General features: G+C 40.1%; 1 non-coding gene across 1 annotated transcript; it reads right to left on the reverse strand.

The window, feature by feature from the left end:
* Positions 1-1,647: 1,647 nt before the first annotated feature.
* Positions 1,648-1,753, reverse strand: LOC122039242. The gene has a single exon (XR_006128110.1). It is a non-coding gene; the product is annotated as a small nucleolar RNA R71 (small nucleolar RNA).
* Between the last annotated feature and the right edge of the window lie 7,750 nt (positions 1,754-9,503).

A 9,503-nucleotide genomic window follows, 5' to 3' on the forward strand; every position in this document is an offset into this window, starting at 1 on the left:
TATAAAAGGATTTTAACCCTTTTTCCTCGGGGAGGCCGGGAGGGAAACGAGCCGTCAAAGAGAGAATCGCCTTGGTGTCATTCCACACCATCCAGGACATCCATCTAGCGATCCACCATCACCACATCGACTTCAGAAGTAAAGGATTAGATTCGAAGATCACTCGTCGTCATTGGATAAGCATCCTTTCTCTTTCTCTCTCTGGGTTTTAAGATTTGTATGTTAAATTACATTATGTCTTCGGGATTTTCTCTGACGTCTATAGAGTAGATTCCTTGTTCTAGGGTGAGGGAGTAGTTGTGGATTGATTTTGATGTAAGATTCACATTTATGCCTCTATTCATTGGATGATTTCGCTTGCTTTGTTTCAACTATTATGCATGCCTGTTGTGTATTAATTGATTGTGTAGGACTTGCTAACCTCGTAGAGAGAGTATCTTAGATCGTACTCCCGAGGTGCCCTAGTGACAGGGGTAACTCCTTCACGGACATCTAGGGTACTTCCTTGAAAGGAGAGGCAACTTCTCCACAAGGAAGTAAGAGACCAAATTAAGCTCCTTATTACTATCCTTAAGGATACCATTTAGAGTTGTGTTCTTGTAATCTACCGAGGCACCCTAGTGACAGGGGTTAATCGTAATAAGATTTCATAAGGATCTTCTCTATTTGGCACTTAAGGATAGTTGCTTTAGCTTTCGGTGAATGCATGCTGAAGGACAATGAGTAAAGGATGGAATGTGATACATCAATACCACCACAATGAAACTGAACTCCTAGAACTGTTCATAAACCAAGTCAATTACTTCTTCTTTGCTAGTTCTCATTTTTGTTTTCCAAATCTCTTTTCTTTAGATAACTTACAACCATTGGTAGTTTAGCTAATCCTAAGTGAGCCATCGCTAGTGCTTATAACCAGTCCTCGTGGGATCAATAATCTTTATTACTGACAATAAATCCGTGCACTTGCGGTTCGTAACAAGTTTTTGGCGCCGTTGGCGGAGACTGTGTTTATAACATTAGCAAAAATCATATTGGGTTAGACTAAACTTTGTTTTTAGTTTTGTTTTTCTTTATTTTCTATATTTTTATTAAAACACCTAAAAAATATCATTTCACTCTTTTCTTTACTATATTTCATATCATGTTTTTGCATGCGAAGAGCTAACCTTTCAGGACAACTTCTTCCGTTCGATCCAGAGATTGAGAGGACTTTCTTGAGAAGAAGAAACTTACAGAAAGCATATCAAGCCGCACAAGAATATTTAGAAATGGCTGACAAATTGTTGAAGGACTACGCAACACCTTATGCACGAGGGGTTCAGTCTAACATCACTTGACTGCCAATCGAAGCTAACAATTTTGAAATCAAGCCTATAGTAATCCACATGGTCCAGCAAAATCAATTTGGAGGAGGACCGCATGAAGATCCAAATCATCACTTAGAGCTTTTCTACGAGATTTGTGGTATTATGAAAGTGAACGGGGTCCCTCCAGAATTAGTAAGGTTACTACTTTTTTGATTCTCCCTGAAGGACAGAGCCAAGTAGTGGCTAAATTATCTTCCAGCAAACAGTATATCGTCTTGGGAGCAGTGTGAGCAGAAATTTCTGGACAAGTTCTACCTCTACCCACCAAGCAAAACTGCCCACATGAGAAATTTGATCACAAGCTTCAAACAGATTGAATCAGAATCATTATTTGAAGCCTGGGATAGATTTAAAAGTATGCTGAGACAGTGTCCCCATCATGGCCTTGAGAAATGGTTGGTCCTACACACATTCTACAATGGAATCAACTATCTGATGTGCGTAGATTATATACACTTTTAAGCATATTTGGATGCACATTCACATACTTTGAGCATGCTTTATCTATGCATTTTCATACTTCCAGCTTTCCTTTTAGCATATTTACTCTTTTTGTTCGGAAATCTGCTTTTGTGCATTTTTTGTATACAGGGGTCAAATTTGGTGAAGGATTCATGTTCGAGGCCAAATCTGCAAGCAAAGCTAGAGAGGAAGGCGTTGTACCTGAACCTCACATGGCCCTGCCATGGGGGGTTGCCCAGGTAGTGTGGAGATGCTTAGTCGTGTGATTGCAGCAGAAAAGGAAGTGGCCTCGGCCGTGTGAACCTCACACGACTGTGCCAAGATTTGTAGCCAAAAGGAGCCAGTCCGTGTACACCACACGACCATTCAAGGTTTCCAGAGATCAAGAAAGCCTCGGCCATGTACACCACACGACCGTGCAAGGTTTCTAGAGACCAAGAAGGCCCTGGCCGTGTGCACCACACGACCGTGCAAAGTTTCCAGAGGCAGAGGCAGTGCAGGCCGTGTAAATCTACACGACCATGCAAAGGGAGTTGTGGAAGAAGCATGTCACGACCGTGTATCACACACGGCCGTGTAAGGTAGGCAGAGAAGGGAGTGACCTTGGCCGTGTGAACCTCACATGGCCGTGCCTCGGGGGTGTGTGTCGCCCAAACCCCTCCTCTATATATGGCCTTCTCCAAGATTTGAAAAGGGATCTTCTCCCTTTTGGGGGGAATCAAGATTTGGGGCGTTCCTCCATCTTCTCGGAGGGATTTCCGGTGATTCAAGGGCAGATTCCTCAACGTTTCGACTCCGAAATCGAGGATTAGATTCGAAGACAGTTCTTCATCGTAGATAAGCTTTCTTTCTCTCATTTCTTGGATTTGGGGATCAAAAATGCTTGTAATCTTCTTCTTTTCGGTTTTCCTTCGTTCTATGGATTAGATCTCTTGTTCTAGGATGGAGGGAGTATTTGTAATGAAGATTTGATGTAAAACTCTTGTGGATTTGCCAATTTCCTATTTCTATGATCTTGTCCTATTTGTATCCATTCTTTCTTGTGTGTAATGTTGTGATTAGGGCTTAACTACCATACTTGATTGAATGCTTGAATTTCTTGTGGATCTTGTAGAGATTGTTTCTCATTCGATTTTTCGAGGGACGTTCGTGACAGGAACATGCTCGTGTAAGGACGTTTGAGGGATAATCTTGTGGGTGAAATAGGGTTATTCAAGGGGGTAGGATAGATTGCATGCATTAATCTTTAAATCTTGATGCGGTTAAGGAGTGATGAATTCTATGTTGATTATCTGAGGGGCACACGTGACAGGCAAGCCCATGTAAGGACAACATAGATTCATTCCTAATTGATCATATCTAGGTTTAGATTTCAGTCCTAGGCCGGTTGTATATTGCATGAGGGAATCGACAACCTTCTACAAATGATGGACAATTGAAGAATAAGATTTGGTAGATCATTTACATTGAAAATCATTACAAAGAAACTGAAACTCCTAGAACATTCCTTTATCATTGCCCTTATTCTTGTTTCTTATTCATTTGTTTCTACATTTTATTTTTCATAGTTACACTTTGCCTTTGTGAATCAATTGATTAGTTGTTTAGCTAACTCGTGTTGAGACATCTTTAGTGGTTATTCCAGTCCCTGTGGATACGATATCTTTTATTATTACTTACGACATTTCCGTACACTTGCGAAACGTCAACAAGTTGTTGGCGCCGTTGCCAGGGACTGCGCTATAACATTAGAGATTATCAATTGAGATATACTAAACATGACTTTTCTTTTCTTTTCATTTGCATAGTTGAATCTAATTTTTAGAATTCCATTTTCATAACTTTTTCTTGTATTATTTTCTACTTCTTGCTTGTTGCAATTCTAATTTTGCACTTTTAATTTTCTAACATTCTAATCTAATTTTTCTCTATTTTTCTTGTCTTTGATTCAGTTTCATTCTTCTTTCTTTTTCTTTTGAACAACTATCATTTTGCAATCTTGTTCTTGTGTATGCAAAAATCTAACTTTGCAGGAGAACTTCTTCCTCTAGACTCTGAGATAGACAGAACATTTCATAGAAGAAAAATTCTGCAAAGACATTTAGAAGAACAAGAACATTCTATCATGGCTAATAGACCACTAAAGGATTATGCAACACCTTACGCTAGGGGTTTTCGATCTAGTATTTCAAGACCTTCAGTTGAAGCAAACAATGTTGAGATCAAACCTGCAATTATTTATATGGTATAGCATAATCAGTTTGGTGGAGGACCGCATGAAGACCCAAATCAACACTTGGAGGTCTTCTATGAGATATGCGGCACAATGAAAATGAATGGTATTCCTTTTGAGACAGTGCGCCTATTATTATTTGGGTTTTCTTTGAGAGATAGAGCTAAGCAATGGTTAAACTCTTTGGCTCCAAATAGCATCACCACATGGGAGCAATGTGAGCAACAATTTCTTGACAAATTCTATCCTCCAAGTAAAACGGCTCATATGAGGAATCTCATTATAAGTTTCAAACAAGCTGACTCAGAATCTCTATTTGAAGCTTGGGATAGATATAATAGTATGATAAGACAATACCCACACCATGATTTGGAGAAGTGGTTAGTGTTACATACATTTTATAATAGCATCAATTATCATACAAAGGTGCCCCTTGATTCAGCTGCTGGAGGGGCACTTATGAACAAGAGATTGAAGAAGCCGAAAAAATAATTGAAAGTGTATCACAAAATCACCATCAATGGGCTAATGAAAGAAGTGGTGGCTATTCTTGTGTGAACTCAACAACAAAAGCATCAGGGAAATTTGATGTTGATGCAGTTACTTTATTGGCTGCAAAACTGGATGCTCTTACAAAGAGATTTGAAAACATGGGGGCTATTCCAAGTATGGTCAATGTCATTGTTTCTTCTTGTGAAGTATGTGGAAGTTCTGAACATTCTAATGACTTATGTCCATTGGGGGCTATCACTGCACAAATTAATCAATTGGAACAATGCTATGTAATCATGGGTTTTAATCAGAGGCAGAACAACCCATACTCAAATACCTACAACCCTGGGTGGAAAAGCCATTCAAATTTTTCTTATAAAAATAATCAAGATCAAGGACCACCTATGGGGGCAAGACCTAATTTTCAATCCAGGCAGCAGAATTTTCAGCAACAATCTTCTCAAGGCTTTCCTATGTCTAAAATCGAAAAGATGGTTGAAGAAATTATCTCTAATCAGAATGAAATGAAGCAGGGCATTTTGAAGCTTACTCAAAGAATGGATAATTCTGATAGACATCAAAAGATTCAGGATAGCCAGATTGTCCAATTAGTTTCCTCATCTTCTAGAGCACCAGGACAACTACCTGGTAAACCTGATGTTAATCCTATAGAGTATTGTAATAGAATTGAACTTAGTAGCAGACGGACCTTGGGAGATCCCCAAGTGACTGCTCCAAATGGGATGCAAACTGAAGAAGAGCTCTCTCCTCCAACGTCAAATCAGATTCAGGATGATGAGGAGAGTACCACTAATGTTGAAGAGACTCTTTCACTTAACCAACAAAGTAGAGTTGTCCCTTTTCCTCAAAGACTTGTAATGCTTAAGAAGGATGAAGAATTTGGTAAATTCTTGGAGAAAGTTAAAGAGATATGTGTTGAAGTTCCACTTATTGATGCAATTCTACAAATGCCCAAGTTTGCCAAATTCTTGAAGGACATCATGTCGAACAAAAGAAGGAGAGGAGATATAGAGACCATAGCACTTACAGAGGAATGCAGTGCTCTTTTTGAGAAGAATACTTCCCCAAAGTTGAAGGATCCAGGGAGCTTCTATATTCCTTGCAATATAAGAACTGAATTTATCGAGAAAGCTTTTTGTGATTTGAGGGCAAGTGTTAGCCTCATTCCTTATTCTATTTGTAATACATTAGGTCTCAAAAACTTTAAACTTACTACTATGACACTGCAACTTGCTGATCATTCCTACAGGTACCCTATGGGTATCGTAGAAGATGTGCTAGTAGAAGTAGGTGGGAGTATAATTCCCACCGACTTTGTTGTGCTAGACATGGAGGAGGATCCAAAAAATCCCTATCATATTGGGAAGACCATTCCTTGCTACAGCGGGAGCTATAATAGATGTTAAAAATCATAAACTTTCTTTGGTAATTGGTAACGAACGGTTGGAATATGATCTATCTAATGCCTCTAACCATGTTTCTTCTCTTTTGAATGCTTATAGCAGGGCAAGCATTTACAAACATGAGGAATGGAACTTCCATCCTCATGGGAGACCACCAAATGAAGAGAATAATGTGGTGGAAAATGTTGGGAGAAGGCCTCCCAACAAAAATGAAAAATATGTCTGCCCTCCCAGGGCGAGGAAAAGAGAAGAATGATTAGATTGGTTGAGCTAAAGACCTTAAACAAGCACTTCTTGGGAGACAACCCAAGTGTTCTTTTAGTTAAATGCATTTCATGTTTTTATTTTTCATTAGTAGTGTTTTTACTTTGTTTTTTCTTTTGTTTTCAGGTCAAAATTTCGCTTCCATGAGCTGGCCATGATTGCTTCATGGGCATGGAAGTATTGGAGAAGCAAGAAAGGGGAAAAATCATCAAGTGGAGCAAAACAGAGCATGACTGTGTGCTGTACACAGCCAGGCATATGCTGCAGAAAAGGGAGATGCTCTGGTCGTGTCTACATGACACGACCACGTAGAGTCCCCAGAGAAGAAAAGGTGCATGATCGTGTCCCAGACATGGCCGTGTGAAGACTCCAGAGGAGGAAAGCTTCTTGGCCATGTCTGACACACGGCCGTGTGAAGGAACCAGTATAGAAGCATGCATTGGTCGTGTCATCCGACATGGCCGTGTGCTAATTACAGAGGAAGAAATGGGTGAGGCCGTGTCTAAGACACGATCGTGAAAGGATAGTTGAGGAGAAGAAGGTTACGGCTGTGCCAATTGGCATGGCCGTGTGAGTCAACTCGAGAGGGAGAAGGGAGGGGTCGTGTAGATCTACACGACCCGTGTGGAGAAAACTGTTCAGGCCGTGTCTCCTATACACGACCAGATTTAAGCCGTGTCCACCACACACCCCCTCATCTCAACACCCTCTTCTCTCCAAAACTCCTTTCTTCTTCAACCTTTTCTCCAAATCTTCTCAGATCTGGGTCTAAAACTCTTTCTTGTCCACAAACTTCATCTAGATCTAGATTTTTCTTTTCTCCTAGACTCAAGATCTCCACTTTCATAACCCTAAGATCTTATTCTTCAAGACCTATTTCTTCAAGATCTATTTCTCCAAGATCTAGCTTCTCTAATCACAAACAGTACCTTTCCCCACTCAAACTTGACAATATGTCCAACCTTCTGAAGATACTGTTAGACTTTCGAGCCGCAAAAACCATTTTTTTGCGTTACGAAAACCTCGAAGCTAGCCACGGATCCGTGTGAAGATAAATAAAAATATTCATGTACATGTTTGTCTACACAAAGACTACCTTAGATCTACATGAAAAAGAAGTATTACCCTTGTAGCGATGCCCTTCGCTTATCCCGCTCGTCCAAATGGTTGCCGGATCTCGTAGAGTGTCAAGTGTACACTCCTCTACACGTATCCACATGGACAAAAGGTGGAGAGAACCACTTAGAGTGTGCTAGCACTCTTAAGAGGTCTCGGCAATGGAGGAGAAGGAGAGAAAGAGAAGAGAGGAAGAGGAAGAAGAAATTGAATAGCCTTGATGATCATTCAATTGTGGCCGGCCACTTAGAGGATCTTATACCTCCATGTAATACCAAGAGTCATGGCTCTTGGTCTTCCTCATGAGGTGGCACACAATGATGTAGCCTTGATGATGTGAAATATCATCATTGGTCGGCCCATGCTAAGTCACAATGAGGTGACATTTAGTCAAGTCAAACTTGACCCTTCATCTTCCCTCTTAAGTAAAGACAAACTTGACCTCTTACCTCCCATGGTTGATCAAATCTACCCTTTGATTCAAATCAATTTAATTTAATAAATCTCTATTCATTGGTTTAAATTGACTCAATGAATCATAGTCTAAATTAGACTAATTCGACATATGAATCAAATTGAGTCCAACTCAATTAGTCTAATTTGGATTACTCTTAATCCAATTTGGTTCATCACATGAACCTAATCCTCTTGGTCCATCATATGAACCTAATCTCCATCTAACTGCCTTTGTGTGTGACCCTATAGGTTCTTGTAATGTTGGCAATGCTCCTAAACCCATTTAGAAACATAAGCAAGGAGCGGTATCTAGCAACACATCATTACTACCCAAGTTACAAGAATGTTGAGATCCAACATCACCATTGTGACTACTAATTGTGACTCTCACAATATGTGACAATGTCCTTCTATCCTTGACATCTTAATTAACCAATTGAGGCATAGACCGTGTCATCCTCTAATCAATCTATGTCTTGAACTTCAAGTAGACTCACTCTAATCAAATGAGCTCAATATCTCATATTAACTTATTTGGGCATGGCCATGTACTTAGTGGTCTCACTCTATCAAGAATCATGATGTCACTCCCGTCATATAGGAGAGATAGATCACATCTACATCACTCACATCCCTCCGCATAATTTGTTACATACCCAGTAGTCACCTTTATAGTCCACCCATTTACGGGTGACATTTGACGAAGCCAAAGTATGCAACTCCTTATGTAGGGAACCATGGTGACTTCAGGTCCAAGGATTGACAGCCATGCTAATAGTCACATGAGAAAGTATATGACACTTATATAACGATCCATGATACTTTCTCATGGTGGGTCATTCAGTATACATTCTCCAATGCATACCCATGTGTCAACTTGATATCTAATATCCATGACTTGTGAGATCAGGTCATCGAGTTGACCTACATGCTAGTCTCATCGCATTAACATTGTCCCTGAATGTTAATACTTGACTAGGAATGATTAAGAGTAGTGTTCTCTATATCATCTTATTATCAATTCAACAAATCGATTGATATAGATAAGAACCTTCTGCCCAAGGACGCTATTATACTCAGTTATTTGGCACCAATACAAGTAAGTATAATAACCATAAAGAAATGCCTTTATAAATATATATAGGAATATGATACATCAAGTTCATACAACAATCATCACACGATCGACTCTAAGGCTCTCACTAGCAATCTCCCACTAGCACTAGTGCCAATCAGGGTAGGCTCTAACACCTAATGACCTAATGTGACCATCATGCTTTCTCTGTGCCAAAGCCTTGGTCAAGGGATCAGCGACGTTAGCCTCTGTGGGTACTCTGCAAATCTTCACATCTCCTCTATCAATGATCTCTCGAATGAGATGGAAGCGCCGTAGTATGTGTTTGGTCCACTGGTGTGAGCGAGGTTCCTTAGCCTACGCAATTGCTCCATTGTTGTCACAATAGAGCTCTATAGGATCGGCTATGCTAGGAACCACCCCAAGCTCAATAATGAACTTGCGGATCCAAACAGCCTCCTTTGCTGCTTCTGATGCAGCAATATACTCGGCCTCTGTTGTAGAATCAGCAACTGTGTCCTGCTTCGAACTCTTCCAGCTCACAACACCACCATTCAAGCAAAACACGAACCCCGACTGCGATATATAATCATCCTGATCAGTTTAGAAGCTGG

The sequence above is a fragment of the Zingiber officinale genome, chromosome 1A (assembly GCF_018446385.1).
Source record: "Zingiber officinale cultivar Zhangliang chromosome 1A, Zo_v1.1, whole genome shotgun sequence".
Classification (NCBI taxonomy): domain Eukaryota; kingdom Viridiplantae; phylum Streptophyta; class Magnoliopsida; order Zingiberales; family Zingiberaceae; genus Zingiber; species Zingiber officinale.